The sequence below is a fragment of the Parus major genome, chromosome 15 (assembly GCF_001522545.3).
Source record: "Parus major isolate Abel chromosome 15, Parus_major1.1, whole genome shotgun sequence".
Taxonomy (NCBI): Eukaryota; Metazoa; Chordata; class Aves; order Passeriformes; family Paridae; genus Parus; species Parus major.
Window position 1 is genome coordinate 11316132 of NC_031784.1, and position 23068 is coordinate 11339199.

The 23068-nt window shown below is 47.7% G+C and overlaps 1 protein-coding gene across 6 annotated transcripts in view; it reads left to right on the forward strand.

Annotated features, from left to right (window-relative positions):
• Positions 1-6981: 6981 nt before the first annotated feature.
• Positions 6982-23068, forward strand: part of GGT1 (gamma-glutamyltransferase 1) — a 29514-nt gene continuing 13427 nt past the window's right edge. The window contains exons 1-2 of one of the 6 annotated variants that reach the window (XM_015644008.2): positions 15031-15190; positions 19256-19306. The gene's annotated coding sequence lies outside the window, so the exon portion shown is untranslated. Of the gene's footprint in view, positions 7116-7186; positions 7205-7276; positions 7463-15030; positions 15191-19255; positions 19307-21692; positions 21786-23068 lie in introns of those variants that run through there. The other 5 variants (XM_015644006.2, XM_015644010.2, XM_015644007.3 and 2 more) reach the window with 5 other exon arrangements.

The following is a 23068-nucleotide window of genomic DNA, read 5'->3' on the forward strand; positions in this document are numbered from 1 at the left end:
TCACAGTGTTTGTGCAGCTCTCTAACCATGGTAGGCCAGATTCTGAAGGCCCTTCTCAGAATTTTACTCAGTGTTTGATCAGACAAAAGCCCTGATTGTCCATCTGCCTGTTAGTCCCTTCTCTGCTCTGAGCACCTGCGTGAAGGAAATTAGCATCAACAGATCTTGAGATATGGCTGAGACTGACTCAAGCTAATCCCACTTGGAGGGAGTAGATGCCGAGTAAGGACTTCTGGATCTGGTCAGAGAGCTTTGAGAGAGGCTGGGTCAAGAGAGAATCACTGATATGGGGTGCAGTGTTACAGCTGCAGAATTGTCACTGGGTGCAAAGGGAAGGACAAAAATGCTGGAGCAATGGGTAAAGGTGTCAGAGGAGGGGGGCACAGGGCCTTTCTCTGCTGTCTGGCAGCTGGACAGGCTGTCTCAGATCCCTGCTCCTGCCTGCTCTGCTCCGAGTGCCGCTGAAAGGAGCAGCAGCGATAGTGGATTTGGAACCAAAGGATCAGTTCATCAGCAGAATGGCTTTATATGGCTCAATTGTCTCACACCTTATCTCTCAGAGTCAGAAGGAAACACAATCTGCAGTTTACTCGTAGTGGGGATGAAAGCAGGTGGATTGTTCTGAGGCAGTGAGAGAACCAGGGCACACAAGCGGCTCCGAGGATGGCACTGTTACCAGGATACCCCTCCTCTGCCTGTGACTTGGAAATATCCTGCCACAGAGCAAATCCTCTTAACAAACAAACAATTGCAGGGGCAGTTCAGCTGCCTCCCAGCTGTGCTTTAGCACTGGAAACACTACAATAGCACGGATAATGGGAGCTAATGAGAAACACACCAGTGCTCCACTTGGCTTCACTGAAGGAGAATGCCTGGCTGGCAGCTCTCTGCAGACTGAGAGATAATCCTGCCCTGAGTGTGCTTTCAAATGACAGGGAGTGGAGATACTTCTGTGGCTGAGATGTCAGCAAGGGGTGGAGGCAGGAGTTTGCTTGGACAGAATGGACTCTTCTGTCAGAGTCTGTATCCTCTGCTCTCAACGCAGTCCTAGGAGAGAGTGGCTGAGCATGCAAGACCTGGGAGATACCAACCTACTGGAGTGTCCCCACCTTTCTTTCATCTCTGCTGCAGTGTCAAGGGCACCCGTAAGCTTTACATAGAGATAGATCAGCTCATGAGCTTGTTTGGTACAACAGAGTGGGAGCTGTAGGGTTTCTCACAACGACCACAAGCTGTGGGTTTCAGACTTGGAAATCCCATCCCTGTGGATATTTTAGCACCTCTCAGAAGGATGTTATCTTGTTTCTAAACTGAATGCGGGGTACATGGTGCTGCCAACTGCATCTAGCTGGGTGCAGCATGACTGAGTCAATTTTACCAAAAATTGCTCCTAACATGAGAAATGGGAAAAATGGAAAGCAGAGATCCTTTCGCTATTCACTCAAATCCTGCGCTATAAGCACATCTTGTTATCACCCAAGTGCCCAGGAATGGGAATGCTCACAGGTCCTGGTCTTTCAGGCAAGTGAGGAGAGCCCAGATCAGTGCCAGAACAGAACAACAACTGTACTGGATCACACCACAGGCCTCTTTCCCCTGGGATCCTCAATTAGCAATGGTTAATAGAAGATGTCCTGCGAGGAGGATAACAGGGGGATGTGGGTCAGTGTGTTGCTGAGTACTCTCCTTACCATCAGCCATCAGTTACCATCAGTTCAGGAATTTCCTGAGATGTGGATCTCTGCATTTAATAGTCTTTTCAGATTTTTCCTAAACCCTTTTTAGAGCCTGAGAAAATTTTGGGTATCCACAGCAACTTATGGCACTGTTCAGCTGTGTGAAGAAATATTTACTTAGTTCTGAATCTGTCACTCACTGTTTTCATTTGATGCTTTTGTAGCTTAAATATTGGAAGAGGCAGCAGGCAGTCATTCCTCATTAATTTCCTCCAAGCAACTCTCAGATAAACCTCTGCTGTGCCCTCTCTCAGGTTTCCACTGCCTAAATTGAAGTGTTGCACTTGTACAGAAACCATTTCAGCCCTTAATTCACCCTTAACTACGTCCCTGCCTCTCCTCTAGCCCTGCTGTAGCCTCTGCTGCACTGGGACAGCAGCCATGGGGCTGCAGCTGCACCCTGGAGCTACCTGGGAGCACATTGGCTTTGTGATTTTGCTCTGGCTGCCGGCTCTCATTTGGTTTTTTTTCATTGTGCTTGAGCCTTGAGCTGATGCTTTCACTGAACACTCCTGCCTTGCTCTTGCTACCACTTGGCCCCCGTGACTCAGTTTCCCATTAATAAGCTGGGGAGGGGATAATCCTTGCTCACCCCATTTATGAATTCACACTGGCAGTCATGGGCAGGGATTTCCATGTTGCTCATCCCTGCAGGGTCTGCGGCAGCGCTGGGCTGTGAGTTTGGGCTCCCGTCTATGGCTGGGGAAGGTTGTGGCTCCTCCCTGCCACTGCCTGGAGTGTTCAGTGCCTTGTGCCCCGGCCTGTTTGTGCAGTGCCCGGTGCCACAGCTCTCCCTGCGGAGCTGGAGCCTTTTCCCTCGGCACAGCCGCGCTGTGACCGCAATTCCAATGGCCCCTGCCCGCGAGGGAGCCTGCCCGCTCACGGGGCTGCTCTCATTTGTATGCTGGTCAAGCTGGCTTCCAATGACAATCCCAGTTATGTTTGCCTTGTGTATGATGAAGGTTACGTTTCTGACTGATTTTGCCGGGCTGGAAGTGTAATTGATTAATTTAGTGCTTAAGAAGGGAAAGAGGATTAAGGCGGAGGTGAGGCTGTGCTGCCAGACATTGCATTGACTGCCTCACACTTTCACAGCTTCAGCTTTTGTTTGCCTGCAAACCAGCTTGTCTGAGCTCCCAAGTTGTTATTTCTCGTGGCTCTGAGCTTGTTGGCAGATCCCTCAAAGCCAAGGCTCCTGCTGGGAAGGGAGCTGTAGCTCTGGAGAGATACATGCAGAGAGCTAGTGCAGGCTCCAGATTTAATTCCATTGTACCAAGGGGCAAATGCACTTGCTGTTCGGCCATGAGCTGTTCATGTGGGAGCTCCATATCCCAGACAGCTGTAAGCTCTTGACTAAACAAAGCAGCAGACCTGCAGAAGGTCCATCTGTCCATGACAGTGCAGTTTTGGGGAAGAAGTCTGCTTAATGACAAGCATTAGGGGGATTTCTTCCTTGAAACTGCAGAGTACATGGAGATGGGGAGATACAAGATGAACACAGCATCAGCTGGGCTGTAGTCTTGGGGACTTCTGCACCATCAGTGCTGGTGGAAGCAGCTGCATGCAGGCAGTCACTGCTGGGACTCTGTATTTGATGGAGAAATGGTAGCAATAGCCCATGGAACATTCATTAGGTCTTAAACCTTTTGCTTCTTGCAGCTGAGGCTCTCTTTGCAGCCCACGAGACCTTTGGGGGTGCTCTGGGTCTGAGGCAGTGATGGGTTTTCAAAAGGACAGAGTTCTGCTACGTAATTACGGGCACTGGCCTGCTCCTTATTGGACTAATTAATCAAGTTCTTGCAATGCCCATAAAAGCAGATTTGCTGGGCTGTATAGAGAATATTAACAACCTGTGATCTTGTGGTCACAGTGAAATTGGACAGCATTGCTGTGAGCACAGGGAAGGTCACCAGTCCGCTCCAGTGACGCATGGCATTACCTTGACTTCTTAGCACAGGGGAATTCTGAGCTTCTGCTGCTTTCACAGTGAGTCAATTAGGGAACTGAGATGCATGGAGGATTTCTGTTACCTCCTTTCTGGGAGCACGCTGCACTAATTTCATTTAGATTAATTTTATCTTGATTAAATTAAGGTGGGCTGTGAAGAGGCTGAGGTTTGGACTCGTAGCCTTGTGCTGAACTGCTGCAGTGGCTGTAGTCCCTGGCAGAAAGGCAGGAAGCTCTGGAAGCACCACCAGAGATGTTCCTCACTGCTCTGGGAGTGGCCAGACTCTCCTGTCCCAGTCGGGAAGGGAATCCCACACCTGCATTGTGGGGTATCTCTTCCAGCCTTGTTGGAGCTTGCAGAGGGAGGTGGTGGGAAGCTCTGGCTCTTCTCACATTCTGCCCCAGGCTCACACTTCTCTCTTTCCTTCCACCTTTTGCAGCTCTCCACTGCCACCTGGACCTATGTGTGATTTCCAAACACCTTTTCTGTCCTTCCCAGCCCTCTGCTTTCCCCTGGCAGACACACAAGACCCTTGGGAAACCCTCCAGAGGAAGGAAGGGGAGAGCAGCAGGAGATCTCCTTTTTAACACCTTGTGCTTCTGATCAGCCTGTAAAGGGGAGCAGTAGAGTTAAAAAAATAGCAGAGCAATGCAGTTAACGAAGCAAGTGCTGGCAAGTGACACTTCCAGGGGCAGCCTGTGGTCCCAAGGTGCTTTTCTGTTCAGCCACCTGCCTGTTTGGAGCACAGAGGTGCCTCTTGCCTGTGGATGCTTTCACAAGGTTGATGGGACATGTAAGGGAAGGCCCTGGGACCTCTCTGGGCATTACCATACATTGGACCATTTAAGAAGCTGATCTAAGACAGGAGTAACATTGGAGGAAAGCCTTGCAAGGACTTAAAATGTACCTTGCCATGGGGCTCTTGCATTTCCAGCTTTTAAGAGGCAGAAATGTCTGATCTTATAATACATCCATCTGGAATCCTTTTTTTTTTTTTTTTTGGTGTGTGTGTATCATAAAAATATTTCTGAAGAGCTTTTAGAAAACCTGGCTTAGAAGTTCCCCAGTTGAAAGCTCTGGGCTGGAATTATGGTTTCATAAAAGAATTAGACCGTCTTAAGCCCATGCAGGAGAGGCTGAAGGCAGCACCTGGTGCTGCTAAGCTTCTTTTGGAATTTGAAACCACTAAATGCACAGATTATGCTGAGTCTAAGCATCTTAGCAAGCAGTTCTAAACCACTGAGAGCAACCACAGGCCCTGGAGGGAGTGTATGGAGCACTGGAGGCCAGGCTGTGCAGTGTGACCACAGCAGACACAGTGCATGGAAGTGCTGCTCTCCAGCACTGGAAGCGAGTCCAGCCAGCACATGACACATTAGATGTCCTTCTGATGAGGAGGATGGCCTCCCTGACTAAGAGTTTCATGTTCTCCAGAGATGTCAGCACTTCTTAAAATGTGTTTACAGTTCATGGGAGGCCTGGAAAAATGACCAACTGTTTTTATTTCTTTTCAGTTTGACTATTTTTTCTCCATTTATATCCAAAGATAAAAAGACATCTCTTGTCTAAAAAACCCCAAATGTTTGAGAAGTACAAGAAGCAGAACTTGGAGTGGGAATTGAAGCATAAAAGCTTTTTTGAGCATTTTCTTCTCTTCCAGAGCCAGGTTGTTACACACCAGTGACCCAGCATTTTGATTTAGATGGCTGATCAGAAGCAAGTCTCCAAGTCTGTCAGTGAGAGCCCAAGTGTGGAAGGGGCTTCTCTGGCTGTTCTGTACTTCTCAGCCGCTGCAGTGGAGCTGTCCCCAGGATGTAGAATGAGTCTCTTTCCAGGTTTTGCCCAGGCCACTCCAGCCTTTAAAAGATAAGAGCCACTGAGCAAAGCTGACCTACTGCCCTGTTTACACCATGGATGAATTTGGATTTTACAGTGCAGGCATCTGAATTATGTTTTGTCTCCCACCTACAACACCCCAAGGAATTCCCCCTGTGGGGTTTGACCCAGGTGATCCCTGACCCCACTGCAGTCTGTAGGGCAGTGCCACGAGCAGACAGACAGGAAAGGGTAGTGCTGCTGGAAAAGCAAACAGGCTTTTCCTTGGAGACTTGTCTGGGTCATTAATACCTGGCATCACTGAGCTGCTCAGCACAAAAGCTCTTTTGGGCTTTGCCAGACTCAGGTTTGGTTTGGATAGCACCCACGTGTGCCACTTGTGCCCTGTGCTCAGAGCTTGCTGCTCTCCTCAGTGCCCGGAGCCGTTCCAGGCAGGCTGTCAGAGCCTGTCATCTTCAGCAGATGCATTAACTGTGCTAACCTTTGAAGTAAAGTGAATTTCTAATGTCAGAACAGCAGAGGCCAACATACAAACTTCCACCTTCCCATCCTTATTTTTTTGTCACCATGGAAAGTGCTTTGGCCATTTCTGTGCTTACCACAGCAGTTTTGTGTGGCTTAGCCCATGTTTGCCTCATTGCGTCAGTCCACACAGTTCATTGGTGAGGAATTTCATCCACACCTTAAAGAAATTGAGGAAGATGAGGATGGGAAGGCTCTGGAGTGCAGGTCTTGCCTCAATGATTGCAGGCAGCAGTGCTGAAAAGGAAGAGAATCAGGAGGAAGAATGAGCTGCCTTAGAGGAGCTGCCTTGTGACAAATGCTTTAAGAGCAGTGACTAAGTGCTTCCCTCCTCTGTGCCATCATCCCACAGGGCAGAAGAAAGGTGCTGGGGTGGGCTCCCCAGAACTGGCCTGAACCCAGGGGGATTTGGTACCTGACCCTCGCTGTCTCTCTCCAAGCTCCAGGTATCAGATGCCATTTATTGTCCCGGGGCTGATGACCAAGGTGCAGCCTCACAGTGAAGCAGGATAGACCCTCCCAGGGAGGATTTCTGCCCTCTTTTTGACGCTGTTTGAGCCAAATATAGGGCTGCTCTGTGAACCAGGTATATTCAGTGAAGCTGAGCTTGGTGAGGAGTAGCAGATCCAGGAGGCAGGGGCATGGATGCCACAGCCCTTGCCGGGCTATCCGGCTTCCCTGCAGCACAGGCGGCGCTTTGGCTGGACAGGACGGGATGTGAGGGGTGCAGCAGGGCAGGGCAGGGCAGGGCAGGGCAGCGGGGGCACCCCACGGAGGGGATTGCCCCGTGGGATGCTGCTGCTGGCAGCGCATTCCCCATGGCAGCAGCCCGCCTTGGGCGAGCGGCAGCCCCGGGTGCGGCCCGCCCAGCCCGGGCTCCCCTGGCAGCGCCTCCCGTCTGTGCCATCTAGTGCCCAGCACAAGAACGGGGACTGACCCAGCCTCTCACCCACAGGGGAACAGCCCGGCTGCTCTGGAGAACACGCTCTCCTCTCCCTGGGCCAGGCAGGGATGTGCTGGGAGGACCCCTGAGATGCCGAACCGCCCGCATGGAAAATCCCACTTAGCTCCAGGTAGGACCGCAGCGCGCAGGTGTGACTGGGATGGAGGGAGTGACTCTGCTCGGAGGCTCCAGGTGACATGAGGCTGCCGGAGGCTCCAGGTAGGGACAGGAAGGATTGAAGCTCTTGGGAATCCTGCCTCTGCTTTTCAGGCATTGTGCTCCTGCGCCGTGCTCTAACGCTGCACACGTGTTTTAAGGGATGAAAATAATAACCTCTGACTGGAATTCTCCTATTTGGACAGATTTCAATGCAATTCCAAGAGAGCTGCAGTTAGCTGTACTTGAGTGAACACCCTAGGCTGAAAACACCTTCTTTTTCAGTGTGTTGGGCATAATCTTTGTTATATCATTTCTTAGGTAAGTTCTTTGTACTAAGTTATTTTTTTCAAAAGTTTCCATAGCTGTAGCTTGATTTGCCAGCTTTGATTCTTAACTCTGCCTCTGTCCTCTTTATCCTTTTCAAAGGAATACTCTTCCTCTTTACAGACCCAGTTTCGTTTATAGGCTTTAAATAAGAGCCAATGAATCAGGAGCTAACAAATTCTTGCTTCCTTCTTGCTGCATTTTCCCCCCAGATCTCTGTAAGAGATTTAATGGTGGTGTAAGGAGCTTCTAACTCAAACCCATCAATATATATCTATCCTTCATGTTGGCTTTTCACAGCCAAGCATTACATATTTCCCTATATTGAATTTCATTAGCTATTATTTGCTCTGTTTCACAGATGTTTTCAAGTTTTCCACAGCTGAAATTTTCCTGATGTCTTTTGCTAGCACCATATGTTGTCTTTACTGTTTCATTCCTGGGCCCCAAGGAAACATACTGAATGTTCCTGGCATCTGTAGGACACCCCATTCAGTTTTTCCCACATGAAGTTTTGATCATTTATTCCCCTCTTTTAACTTGTATTGGATTAAAAATGATCACCTGATAGCTGCTTCCCAGGACATCCTGTTAGTGACCTTAGGGAATGGGTAGTAAAACTATTCAAGGAGCAGATGAGCATATCTTTGTTCTTGGGATCACATCCAGTATCTGTGAGCTCTGCTCCTCTTTGTTTGTGAACTCTGTATGTGGGTTTGCCTCTCCAGGATATATTGCACAGGCACATCGTGCTGTTTCTGAAATGTAAATTTTCCTACTGTTTTTTTTATTCCCTTGGTACTTAAGTGAGGCTGATTGCTTAGGAAGCCTTGGTAGCCTTTTCAAACACAAAAAGGTAGCAGTGCCCCTTAGCATCTGGTAGGTCACTGGCTGTAGTGAAAGCCTGGTGGTTTTGGAGCTGGCATGCTTCGAGCTCTCCTGGGTCTGCTATTGATCTTGGCATGTTCCTGCTTTTTGAAGGGACTGATCTTTGAAACTAGGCTCCAGGAAATCATTTAAGGATGTGTTTGCATCCTGCTGAGCACTGAAACTGTGAGGATTTCAGTGGGAAGGAAACTCATCTTGAAAGAGCCACAGTCTTTATCTGCTTTCCCTAATTAGCACTCCATCTTCCTGGAGGTGATATTCTCCACAGCATCCCCTTGGCAGCAGGAAGCCAGTGCTGGGGTTAAGTACCCACTTACCCAAAGCTTACCTGGTGCTGAGCCCTGAGAGCTCTGTTTCTGAGGTGCCTGAGCTCAGGGCAGGTGCTTGCTGTGCTGTCCACACAGCTGTTTGCACACCTGTGGTGGCCCTTCTGCCAAGACCATGTGTTGCAGAGGCACAGTTGGTTCTCCAGCGGGCCCCCAGCTCCTCACAGGTCTGTAAGCTCTTTTACTGCTGTCTCTCAGATCTTTGGAACTCGGTTTCTAGGGCTTCACACCTTCCCCTGTGTAATCACTCCTAGGTCTGTTGTGTGCCACAGTCAGGCTTTAAATTGTTTGGGTACCAGCAAGAGTCCATTCTGTGGTTTGTTCCCAGAATTGCTTAGTTAGCAGGGAAGCCCAAAATCTCTGTTCTGCTTTAAGGAAATGGAGGCTTAGACAGCTAATGTGATTTATTGCAGTTATTTAGCACCAGAAACAGGGGAAAATCCCCTTTCACTCCCCACACCTCAGTAACACCCCAATGCCACACGTATCCCTTCCCCAGCCCCTGCAGAGAGTCAGGGTGGGTGCCCAGCTGTAACTGGGGAGGTTTGGAGCAGGGTGCCCCCTCCCCTGTGCTGAGGAGATGCTTGGCCTTACCTACATCAGCTTCTCTTGTGGCATGACAGGGCTGTGCCTGGGTCTCACCAAGACCAGGGCTTGGGCAGGGCTCAGCTGAGCCCAGCACAGGAAGGGGTTGTGTGACAACTGGATCCCCAAACCTCCATCCCAGCTTTAATTACACTGCCACTGCTGCCTGGGTGTAATTAGCAGTTGAGAAAATCTGAGTGTGATTTTAATAAGCTGAGAGTAATGCAATTTGTCTTTTCTGTAAGAGATGCTTTGCAAATAAAAGCTGTCATTAAAAAGCACATGCACAGGGCAAACAGCGGCTGTGCCGTGGGTGTGTGACTGCTCAGTGTGCCATGGCCTGGCCTGGCACAGGGGTCACCCTTTGGGGCAGTCTTCATCCCAGGAGAATGTAAAAACTGCAGCATTGTAGAACTGCAGGATTTGATTCAATTGTGGCTTTTACAAAAGGCTCTTCCCTGTCTTCACACATCCCCTTTGATATACTGTTGGTTTTTGATAAGAATAAGTCTCCTGGGTGTGATCCTCCCCACTGCTTTTCATTCCTGTCTCTATTGTGTTTCTGTGTCCTCACCCATGAGCCCAAATTAGCTCGAGGCTGGTGGGATCTCTGTGGCAGAGGCCAGCAAGGCAGCAAGGGTGGCATGGGGAGAGTCAGGAAGCCTTTTCAAGAGCAGCCAGCATTTCTGGTAGCCTCAGATCTGAACAGTCAGGCCAGGCTCTGGACTCTGCCTCTCTTTCCTGCTCCTTCCTGCTCTATTAAAAAAAAAAAAATCCATATCTATAAAAGGATAATCTCTTTTATCTAGTCTTCTGTCTCTGCACAATTCTGTCCTGCCCTGCTGGAGTTCAAGGTTCATTTCTGGCTGGGGGAGCTCTCACAGGGGAGCAGCCCTGTTAAACCCCAAGGTCTGTTTCCCCCAAACCCCCATGGCACATCAGGCTGACCTCAGCACGAATTGTTCCTTTTCCTCAATGCTATGGGACAACTGTGAGGGGACAAGGTGGGAGCTGTCAGAAAATGGTTCTTCCCACAGCATCGGAGGGCCAGAGCTGTTGGCTGATGTGGGGAGGGGGAAGAGTAGGAACATTGCTCCAGCCTGTGGGAAGCCCTTTTGCCTCTATCTGCAGGGGAAGGTGAGAGCCTTTCCCAGGGAAGACCACTCTATCCCCCTGCAAAAGTCCAGTTGTGCCTGATGGCAATGGTTGCTGTGGCTCTCAAAATTTAGGAGGTGTCTGTGTTTGTAGTAGCCTTCCTCTCTCCTGTGGGACACACCCTGATCTTTGAGAGTGCATTGCCATTTCTCTCTGGGAAGGTCTGGGGGTCAAGGGGCTCAGGTCGATAGAGGGGGGTTTAAGCAGCTTTGTGCTGTGCCATGCAGGTGTGACTGGCCCACTCTGCCAGGTAATCACAGCCCTGGCACGTTGGGCAAACAATCCAAGCCTTCCCCAGAGATCAGGTGGAAACATGGCAGAGCCATCTGTGGTTCCCATGGCAGTGGGAACAGGAGCAGGTGTGGGCTCAGCAGATGGGAGGGCACCAGCTCCTGCCCCATCCCGGCCAGGAGAGGCTGTGATGTACAGGCTGAGCAGCCCCTGTGTGTGCTATGGAGGGGGAGAGCTGCAGGGGTTGAGCTCCTGTGCAGGGCTGGTCACTGTGCAGGGCTGTGTGTCCGGCCCCTGCAGCTTGTGTGCTCCTCCCAAAGCCATTGTGTGCTCCCAGAGCCGTGCTGCTCCAGCCTCTGCTCCAGCCCAGCTGGCCTCCTCACACTTTCCAACACAGGTTCCAAGTGCTTTGAGGCAGAGGTTTGTGATTCTGATCTCTCATAAGGAAATGGCCATTTCTGGTGCCCTTTGCAGCACCTAAACAAACAAGCCCTGAAGGAGACTGGGACTCTTTCCTCTGATCTGTTCTCCTGGTAGCATGTGGCATCTGTCAGGACAGGAGACTGGGTGGTGTTTGGGCACCTATTCTTTCCTCAGTCCTGTGGTATGCTCTGCCCAGAGAAGGAGATGCTGCAAGCTCCAAACCTGCTGGATTTCTGCATGCAGAGGCCAGTCAAGACAGGCTCCTGTCTCTGGAGTTTTCTTTTGTAGGAACTTTGTGACTGCCCTTTCTGGACAGCACAGAGTCACCCAGGGATTTCAGTGTACAGCCTTGGGCTGCTGGAAACTGAACATGCTCAGCTGCTTGCTGTGATGGGCTGTGAGAGGAGCCTGTCCCATTGTACAGCAGTGCCCATCCCACATGTGGCCTAGAGCTTGTGGTGTGCACCAAGGCTGAACCTGTGCTGTGTGTTTCTCTCCTAAGGTCTAAACTGATGGGTTGCAAATGGCCACACAGACACAAACTGTGTTGCCTAAACCTTAGCTTGACTAAATGTGAGCCTGAAGCACTAAGGCAGTATTGGATCTGCAGTGAGTGACTTCTTTAGAAAGAAGAATTCATTTATTACCTGAAGCTGTTGTTCTGGGGAGCAGCCCCAGAGAGTATGAAGTGCTGAGAACCACTGCAATGAAAGAGTTGTACATCCAGATTGTCATTTAGGGCGTGAGGAGTCTTGCATGGTGTGCACCTTTCCTGTGTAGTGCTACATGAACTATTTGTATGGCTGCTGAGCACCCTCCTCACCAGCCCAACAGCTGGGAAAGGGGTCCCTGTGTAAAGGTTCATGAAACTCTTGCTTCTGGGTGTTCATCCCTGAGATAGGTTTTCCCCCTGAAGGTAGCAGTAATGTAGCCAGAATGTGCACAGCCCCTGCCCACCCAGTGCAAATTAGAGCTTCATCCACAGCCTGCTCAGGGACTCTGGGATTTCTTCCCTCACAGCACCTAACAGCCATCAGTGGCTCTTGCTGGGTTGATTCCCACCACTCTGGGAGCTGTGGCCCTGCAGTGCTGGCAGAAGGCAGCCCCAGGGCTGGGTAAGCAGCTTGACAAGCAGGGATAACAGATTTGGGGATGGCTGCACTGCTGCTGTGCCCTGTCCCTCTCTGAGAGGCTGCTACCCTGACCCTGCCATGTGGTCCCAAGGTAACCCAGGACAGATTCTGCCTTACCAGGATGTGCTGAATTTTATGCTGAGAGATTTCATTTGTTGCTCTGAGACCAGTAGAGCTGATCCTTCAACAGAGGCTGCTGAGAAAGGAACAAGAAGTTGTGAGGCTTCCTGAGAAGCACAGCTCTCATGAGGCAGAGTTTGGGTGGGCTGCACACACAGATCTCCGTGGGTCAGTGTTCATTCATGTCCAGGAATAACTTCTGATCCTCCCATCTCCAAGTCCCATTGATTCTTAAGCAGAATGGGAAGTGGACCTTGGCTCTTGCTGGGAAAGTCTGTGCTCTGGTTTTAGGGCCCTCTTGCTTAGGTTAGACTTTAACAGTGATTAGTTACCCAACAACTTTCTGTAATAATCTGCAAGTTTTCTATTAAGTGCCAAACACTTTTAACTTCCTCCCAGCTCCTCTTGTGCAGTCTAATCTGCTGTCTTCTTTCACAAGGAGATGGAGGGTGCTATCTTCACGTTTTATTAATTTCCTGTTTACAGTGGAGGAGACACCGAAGCCGTGAGGAACGCTGAGCACAACATCCCATGGAGCTCTAGGCACAGTGCAGTGATCAGTGTCAGCCTCTGCACCTGGCACTTCCAGCTGCCTCTGGATTTCAGGCATGTGACAGGGAAGAAAGGTGATGTCTAGGAACATGGTTAAGGAATCTGAGAGGAAGATTCCCTATTCCAGCCCAGGCACTGACCTGCTCTGAAGCCCTGTCTCTCAAGTGGGGATATGAATACTTTTATCATGTAGGCCTATAAAGCTCCCTGGCCCTGGTAGTAGCTTTAAAATGCTGTTAAGTAGTGAATTTTTTTGTGGTGATGATGACAAGAATCCAGCAGTCTGGACAGGTTATGGAGTTTGGAGATCTTCCTGTAGATGCAGAAAGTACTGGAGGCTCATATTTGGTAGGCAGCTTCACACAGTCTCCCCTGTGTGTCTGTCTCTTACCCTGAGTAGGAGTGAAGGAATAGGGGAAGGTACCTGTCATGACTCTGTTCTTCCTTTTTGTGCTTGCAATTTGGTTAGAGTTTACTCTGTCACCCACCCAGCATGTTTGTATTGTCTCCAAACAATCCTATAAAAAACATGTTGCACCTTGAACAAGTGGGGAGCTTTCCTTAGGATGGATGAGGTCTGCTGCAGTTGTACTGAAAAATACCTGTTGGGTGCAGATTCTTGTTTGGATAACAGAAGAACTCAATGTTAATTGTTTCTGTTTCATTCCCAATAGCTACAAAACCACCACCACCACCCCTCAAAAAGAGCAAGAGGGAACAGTTTATTGAGATTCTGTAATTTGCAGGAGAGTGCAAATATAGTAGAGCAAATCTTACATCTGTAAGAGAGAGATAGTTTGTCCTGTATCTGAAAAAGTCTCTTAGGCAGCATTCCTGGCAGTTAAAAGGGGGTCTCAGTTGTGTATCTGCTCTCTTTACACTATCAAAGCAGACCCATTCCTCAGGGTAAGAGAGACTCAGACTGTGATGTGCACAGGAATGCTCCTTACAGTGCACAGGGATAGCTCCTTTACTTGAGATGTCACTGTGTTGTGTGGACAGGGAACATCTCTGACTGAAAAAAATAACCTGTGAAGGGCTAAAGGCACTGGTGTTCTCCAGTTCACTATGCATTGCACAAGCAGCCCTTCTTGCAAGAGTCATTCACACATCTTCCTCCCCCACCCAAATCTGAGAATTACCCATGGAGGTTCCTGTCAGGAACCTGTAAGGTTTTGGTTCTCAGAGCTGGTAGTATTTTTTTGGCTGCTGTTGCATGATCCTGTGGATCTTGGTGCAGTTCCTGGTAGAGGACAGTAATTCTGTTTGTGAAAGCCTGGACTGGCTCCTGCCTTTCCCAATTGCCTCATCTGAGAGCACACAGAAACCTTTTATTAGACCTGGACTCTCAGTTTATACAGCAATCACAGAGGTACCCAACTGATTCTTTATAACCTTTGAATTAGGCAAACCTTGTCCTAATGCCTGATGTGGCTTTTCATGGTCAAACAAACCCTTCAGTGAACAATCAACAAAACTGAAATGAAGGAAGTCAAAAATTAATTCTTTTCCCTTTGGACAGCAGTGGTACATCCTTGAGAGATTTCCTCTCCATTCACAGGGTTCAAGATTTCCTCTGATGGAGAAGGGCAGGATGTGCCTCTCAAGAGCTTCCCAGATCAGTGTCCTAGACACCACCATTTATGGGACGTACATTTCTTCTGCTCTACAGAGCTCTCAGCCCCTAAAGCCATGGAGCTGGGCAGTGTTCCCACATCAGCCAACTGGAAGAGTGCAGGAATGGGATTTTCTCTGTCAAGATGGGTATAGGGTCACCAGTGCTCTAGTGTAGAGAGTGTCCTCCCTGTCAGGACTTGTGCCAGGGGAAACCAGTAACTTGGCAGAGAATTGTTTATTGCATGAAGAAAAGAAACATCTCTGCCAGTACAAGATTCACTCCTGGGACTACCTAACATCAAAGTATTGTCTCCATCCTACTCTGATCTTTGCTTGCTCCCCACCCTCTACGCTGTTCCCTTTACCGTGAGAAAGTACGGCACGGAAAGTGCTGGACCACTCTGTTCTCATCTTGCCCTGTGAGCCAGCAATTCTTCAGGGACAGGGAGGGGGAAGGGTGGCATGCCTTCACTGGTCAAAGATAGGGCTTCATTACATCACCCTCCCCTTCTGACCACTCCCATATATGAAGCCTTGCTCCCACTCAGCTCTGTGTGACCGGTCTTGTTTTTGGAGTCCCTCCTTCTGGAACTCTTGAGGAATAAGGGGCAAGAGCACCAGGCAGAAGTGCCTTCTTTTGGTGTCACTGGCTGAAGGTGACTGCATCCAGGGAGAACAGAGCTTTTAAAGTAGTGAGTAAACAGCATGATTTTATCTTACCATCTCAATATTTGGTTGGATTGGGGTGTGAAATAGAGGAGTTGTTTCTTTCCCTTTACTGTGTACCTTTCCAGCTCATTAATCCTATTTTATTAAAGGGTACCTTTGTTTCACAAGCCTTGAGGCTCAGGTTTGAAGAGCAAGTGTTTCTCTCTTGCAAGGATTGACAGGACTTGATCTACCGTGTTGCCTTTGGATTGCCTCAGTTAGCAAAGGCAGCAGGGTCTCTGTCCAGGCAGCCTGAACTGCTGCTGAGCCACCCTTTAGGGGAGCTGCTGTGGCTTGGTAGGGGCAGCAGCACACAGACTGATGGCTTCAGGAAGGACTGGGGTTTCTGACAGGCTGAGATCACGGCAAGGAGCTGGAATCCAGTGAGCTGGGATCTCAATCCCATCACTGGGGAAGGCATTTCACCCCTGCAGGACCCATCCAACCCTTTGAAGGTACCATCTACCACCCAAACTGATGCTGGTCTCCGCTCCTTTTTGGGTTGTAAAGGTCTGTGAAAGGTTGGTGCAGGTTCATTGCCTGAGTGTCAATTTGACCCTGGTTTTGCAGAAAGTGACAGGAATTGCTCATAAGAGAAGTGCTGTTTTGGCAAGCTGACACAGCAAAGGCTCCCAAAACAACCAGAGGGGTCAGAGCTACACAAACATGGGAAGGCAGATTTCATGGGATCCTAAAGATGAGAAATTCTTACTTCAGTCAATGTCCCTCTGGCAGTGCTCATCAGAGGAATCAGAGTCTAAGAAGTAGGCTGAAATCCATAGATCTTGGGTACCTCTTCTTCCCATGTCACTTTGTGCTTCCAAGTGGTAACCTGGAAAATGTAAGCCCTGTTGGTGTGGGAGGTCAAGCACTGGCAGGTTTCTTACCTGGTACCTAGGGGAAGGGCCAGGAGGCAGGTGCAAACCAGAAAAGCTGCAGGGACAATGGGATGATGCTGAGGGTGTGATCCAGAAGCAGGGTGGAAGGGCAATGCTGTGGCAGAGAACAGAGCTCTTGGTGCAGAGCAGGTAGAGCACAGGTCAGGGGATCATTCATGTATCTGGAAACTGGCCTGTGAAGGAGAAGGAAATATTCTGAAATAAATCAAGCAGTCCACATTTCATTCTTTAAAAAAAAAAAAAAAATATCTGCTGCAAAAAACTATCTAGGGCAACTGTATTAGTCTGAAAATGAGCAGATTCTGCCCAGGAAAATTAATATTTAGACACATGAAGGACCAGAACTGGGAGACTCTGCTCACTAGCAGAACAAAAAGAATGGCACTCTCCTATGTGTGTTTAGAAATCAAAGACCTGCTCCTGCTCTTGGCTGGATCTCTCCTAACATGTCAGAGCTGGGCTCTCCAGGGCTTTTTCTCTCAAGGTCCCAGCCCTGGGCTCTGTTTCCTGATCCAGGTGTCCACAGCAAACACAATTAAGATCAGGAGAAGCAAAGCCATTCAAACCAGCTCTGTGGTCATTAAGGTATTCACCTATCTGTAGAGTCTTGGTTTAGTAAAAACAGGTGAATTTAAGCAGCTAGCTACAAATTTTTTTCAGTTGGAAACACCTCTTTTCCAGCTTCAGCTGAAGTCTGTGAAACCTCTTCAGTGAATGCAGTCTTGAGTTTATTTATTGTAACTGGAATCCATGGTTTTTGGTGACTTCACCCATGCATCCAGATGCTCTACAGTCTATAAAATACAGTTATCTTCTGTGGCAAGTATAACATTACATAAACCTTACATAAAAATTACATAAACCCTTCTGCAGAGCACCGAGAAAGTCCAAACTTCATCTGTGATCTGGGAGCTTCAATCTGCATATGCAGGACAGGTCCAAGTGCAGCAGTCAGGCAGGGCTGGGGAAAACCTCTAGCCTTGAGAGATAGGGCATCATTCATTTTTGCCCTTCAGTTTCCCCTTTTCCTGTTCTTTCGCCTTTTCTATCCTCCTATCTTCATTCATTCATTCATTTATTTTGTCCTACTTCATTCCCACTTTCTCTGGTTTTCCCTTCAGCAGTTTAGGTTTTCTTCTTTCCCCGTGTCATTCTTTCCTCTGTCTCCTTTTCCTGGGGCATGGTGAGGTTGAGGGGAAGCTGTGTGGGACTGTGCTGCTGAAGGAAAGGCAGTTCTGGCAGCTGCAAGAACAGTCCCTTTGGTGGCCTGGCAGAAAGGCTTTGCAAGGATTAAAGGGCTTTATAAATCTGGTCAGATAGATGGTACAGATTGATGGAGGTTTTGGAAACTGCAGAGCTTGACATAAAATTAACGAGTAAGATTGAGTTGAGATAGCAGAGAGATAAAATTGAGGAAAAATGATAAAAGAAGGCAGAACTTGGACAGAGGATAGCCACTCTTTTCTGGAAGGGAGGAGCAAAAGGGTTTCTTCTGCTACAGCAAACAACAACCTCCAAGCACCGAGGAGATGTGGTAGTTCACACAGCTCTGTCACAGCAATGCTGCTGCAGCTGCCTCTGGGGTTAGAAGGATATTGTTTACTGGTTAACCAATGTGGCTGGGAAGAAAGGGTTAATTAACCTCCCTGTTTACCAGTTATCTTCCACTTGCTTACCTTTGTCCCAGGGAAAAGTGTGTACCTGTGGGTGATTACGGGAAAACAGATCCATAAAATGAAAGCATCTGGGGTTAGTGGGTGGCTCCATTTCAGCAGGTGAGTTACAGTGAAAGCAGCTCTCACTGGAGGGGAAGGAGGTGCTTTGGCTGTGGACAAACACCTGCTTGTTTGTTTTCAGCTCTCTAAGGCAACTTTTGTGCCCTGCTCTGAGTCAACTCAACCTCTTGCACACTAGGCATCTTTTCCATTCTTAAAGTACCTTTTCTCTAAGAGTCTCCCTTGGTGACTTCTCCAGCAGTGATCTCTTTTTTGCATCAGTGTTTCTTAGGTCATTCTTGGCCTAAATTAGAATTGTCTGTTAGCCATACAGCTGGTACTTAGCTTCCACTGGTTGTCTTCATCATGGAAGAGTAGAGCACGGGGTCAAAAAGGGAACTATTATTTAGTAGGAAGAAGCCTCACATGATTATTTCCAGCTCTGTGTTAGTGGGCACTTGAGATGCTATTTTTGATGCTCATGTTCAGGTAATAAAATAAAATAATAAAAAAAAAATAATAATAAATAAAATTAATAAATAATAAATAAAATAAAACATAGTGGATTGCAACACTGCTGTGTTAGAGGGGAAAGACTTCCTCATGGGAGAAACAGCTAACCTGCAACAAGAGGTAAACTTAAGCTACAAAATCTTGTAACAGCATCTATTCCAATAATGCATCAGGATGTTAAAACATTGAGAAATGGGGACCTTGGGTTGCTTGTTCTGCCATAAAAAGGAGGAGTCTGAACAGTAGATGTGGTCTGTGCTCTGTGAGTCATTGCTGGGGCTGCTTCATGAAACTCCTACAGAAAAAATCAATCAAGGGTAGGGGGAAGAAACAAAAATAAAAACTCCCCAGAAGTGCCTTGGGTTGCCTGATGCTTTTCAGTATCTGCAAGTTCCATGACAAGAGCTATGAAGGCATTGAAATCTCATGTGCTGAAAGATGCACTCCTGTGTTGCTCAAGTTTCTATGTAATAGCACATGCTAATGTTGGGGGAGTGTTAAAGATCATGCCATGAACATCACAGGTGGAGGGAGGTGGTGAGTCCTTCAGGAGATTTTATTTTTTCTTTATCTGTAATGGGCTGAGAAGAGCAAGTCAGCAATGCACCTGCATTAAACATGGCATTACTGCTTGAGGTGTGGCTTTTCAGCTTGAAACATGTAAGACTGAGTTATAACAGGGCTCTCTATTATATTAGTGCCTAGACAGAGATACTTGATAGTTGCCAAATATATTTATACATAAATATATATATATTTGTATATATGTGTGTATATATATATATACCAAATATATATTATACAGCTGAAATAACTGTGCATAGCACAACCTGTATACATCAGTGTTAAACCCTTTGGAACTGCAGGCACTGACTTCAGGTTTCATTAATTTGACACCACCTTCAACTCTCCTTGTGCATAGGTGAAAGAGTAACTCACTGAGGAGCATCCAACCTGTTCCAGCTCTGTGTTGGTAAGAACATGGCACTGCATTATCCTTGAAGGACAGAATTGCTCAGTTTTGTTGGCTCACTGATATAAACCCTGCCTTTCAGCAGTGGGGTGAAATACTGCAGTGGGATAAATATGATTTAGAACTGGGCTTTCTTACAGCCTTTCCATGTCACCTTGCACCCTCTGAAAAAAATGTGACAGGGAGACTCTCTTCTGACCCTGACCTAGACCCACTTCAGGGATGTAGCAACTTTACAACCATGAAAATATTAAGAATAAAACCTGGTCCCATCACACTTACAGGGTCAGTAAATTAAGAAAAGGCTTCTGCTCAGTAGACTGCATCTTAAATTCCCCTGTTAATATTAAAGGTGTGACAGGCTGAAAGTGCAGGTTGATTTGTTTGGGACAGAGACCAGATACCTTTCTACACTGTCTGCTTTTTCAGAGGATAGTTGTGTGCTCCTGTCACAATCTTTTCTGTGGAGCATCGTGAGTCTCACATCAGTAAATGTGAGGGGTGTGTGTTAACAGCTGAATGTGGCCTGGATTCTGAATGTGTAGTTCAGACTGGCTGGTAGGAAAAACAACAGATACATCAAATGCAGAGTATTTTCTGTGCCAGTATGTACTTCCCAGAAAGTTTCCATTTTTTGTTCAAGACCTCTTGGACAATAGCAATATAGCTGGAGGAGCCTGTGCTCTTCATACAATGTCTTGAAAGGGGTATTTGAAAGCCATCTTTGAAAGATGGGCACAGGCTACATTCCTTCCAAATATCTCAGGACTGAAATGCTCATGTTTTATAGTACTGATTTTTCCATATGTAAAGGTTAAACAGAGCTCCATTTTGTGGCTATTATAGGAAAGTAGATGTATTTTTAGGCAGAGAAAATACCACCCTAAAGCTTTTAATCTTGGAAGTAGCCCAGAATTTGTTAATGAGTCAGTGTAGTACAGCTACTGCAGCAAGTGGAGATCTGGAGTGTCAAAGGTTGGAGTGGGGGGCAGAGGGACTGGGCTGGTTTGGGGTTGAGGCATTAACCTCTTGACTGATGCCAGAGTCCAGAGAGAGTGCTGACTAACGGTGCTGACTGGCATCCAGGCAGACTTTGCTTCATCCTGTGTTTGCAGAGTGCCTTCTGCAAGGCACTCTTAAGTCAGGCTTAAGATGTGTGGGCTTGGATCTGCACTGTGCCCAAGCTTAAGGCAAGCTGTGATTTGTTTGTGTTACGTTCTGGGTGGGCACTCAGCATTTCTGGGTGGGCACTGAGCTCATGGTCACAGGAGGGTCTGGGATTTCTGGCAAACCAAGGACAGGAACAGTGGCCTAAGTTTTAGTAGCTGACTCCGTAGAGTCCAAGGACAGTTTGTACAGCTTAGTCTGGGTTCTGCTGGGTTTTGTCCTGCACTTCAACAGCAGGTGAGCTGCAACCTTGGAGCTGCAATTGTGCTGCCTGACTTGGCACAAGCAGATGTGGAGGATGATTGCTTAAAATCCTCAGTGAGGTTTAATGATGGAGGGCAGGTTTCTTCATCCCTGCCAGAGGTTCTGCCAGGCCAGGCAGAACAGGCATTACATCTTCTCATTGCAGCTGGGGTGTTAATGTGAACCTGGTGCCAGTTTAAGGTGGTGAGGGCAGGTGTGGGAGCTGCTCAGGTTGCCTGGCACTGCCAGCAGCTGCCCATGCTTGGCAGGCAGCTTATTCCCACCAAGTGTCGTCACAGCTGAATCTGGCAGGGTCTGGGTTTAAGCTGAGGGGACGGACACAAAATCCAGTCCATCTGTGAGCACAAGGGTTTAGGAAAGAGTGGTGTGAGGGTACCTGGCCATGTGGAGACACCATGTATTTAGAATCACAGAACAATTGAAGCTGGAAAAGACCTTTAAGATCACTGAGTCCAACCATTAACACAGCACTAAACAGTGTCCCCAAGTGCCATATCTATGTGTCCTTTAGATGCCTCCAGAGGTGGTTACTCCACAACTTTCTGGAGCAGCCAGACCACCATTCCAGTAAAGAAATTTTTCCTGAAATCCACTCAGCCTTCCCTGGTGCAATTTGAGTCCATTGTATCTGTTCAGTCGCTAATCAGTACGTCAGAGCTAGCAATGAGGTGAGTAAAAAATACTTGTACCATGTAGTAACCAAATCCAGGAACACAGAACGATTCTGCTGTTGATAAACAATCTTTGTGGATCCTAAAATATGCATTTCAAGAGGTGTGAGTTCTTGACTCTTCACCTAGTCAATGATTACTTCTGCATTCCTCTGGTACTGTGAATTCAAGCGTAATGAGTCTCAATGGGTTCACCTCTGTGAGCAGAGCTGTACAAATACCAAATACAAGTTTTGGAGAGCTTTTCAGGACAGGTACGTGGTTACTGCTACAAGGATGTTTTTCCCCTAGAAAAGAGTTCACTTCCTGAAAAAGGACACTCAGAGGAGGTCATTACACACAGGTCTGTGCAAAAGGACAGGACCAACTCTAAAGAGGTAAGGGGGAAACAGGAATTACCTTCATTGAGCCATTCCCCTCAACCTGAAAGTGCTGTGAGGGATTTCTTATTCAACAGAATGTGTGAAAATGTGACTTTTTTAGTAAGCAGATGAAAGCTTGCCAAAAGAGAATGATGGGACCTGACTAACCAGTCTGAATGAGTTCAAGTCTAATAAACAACTGCTAGTTTGATGGCAAAAGAACACCTGAAACATCTTTTGCAACAGTTGGGAGAACTGAGCTATTTTGATGAAGCATTTTGACTTTAAAATGGGAGTGACCGTAACAATAATATTTTTAATGGGTTTATAATCTTGAATAACTTGTGGTTTTGAGATTAAGTTTGCCAGTTGTGGATTTCCAGGAGGTCCTCAACTAGGAAACACTGTGAAAACCATATAAAGTGGGGAATTCTGTATTTATTCCACCTTTCTGCCTTTTTTTTCACTTCATACTTTATGCTGAAGCATCTTAAAATAAAAAATGTTGGATATGATGCTAAAATTTCTGCAGGGAGACATGAGGTATTTTTGAGGGAAAAGTTGAATCAAGAGGAAATTATTCTCTTTCTCAATGAACTCAGAGTTTGATCCACTTTGGGCAGAACACTACAGGCTTGAGAAAAGCCTGTGCCTGTGGAGGTGTCACAAACTGATCACAAGAGCTGTCCTTGAGCAGCACCTGAGTCCCTTCATTCACCCTTCATTCATTTAGCACTCGGTTCTTTTCAGTGTTGATTATCCCAGCAATAAGCAGGGACCACTGATCCCCACTGAGGCTTTTCTCCTGCAAACTGATGTGTATCCACACGAGTCTGCAATGCTGGGATTGACCAAGAGGGGAGTGCTGGCCGCTGGACAGGAACCAGCACAGAGGCACCGTGTGTGAGGAGGGCTTTTAACTGAGTTGAATGGAGTTGCTGTGTTTCTCCAGGGACTGCTTTGTCCTCCTGCTTCAGGTGGGAGCAGTCTGAATTTGGAAGCCTCTTTGGGCTTCTTCATGGCTGGGCTGAACCTCTGCTTTAGCTCCCTTATCATTGGTAGAGATGAAGACTGTGTAAGGTTCCAATTTAACTATCTCCTGATGGAACTTCAGTGTTTGTCACGTAACACGAGGGCATAGCCTGTGTCCTGTGACAAGAGTCCAAATGTCCAAACTATCCTTGCTTTTCTTGTGCTGCCTGGGAAAGTTAGGGTGCATATCTCAAAGCTAATGGCCCGATAGTGGCTACTGGGCTGTGAGAGGGAGCACAGGGAACTCTCAGGAGCAGGCACTGAGA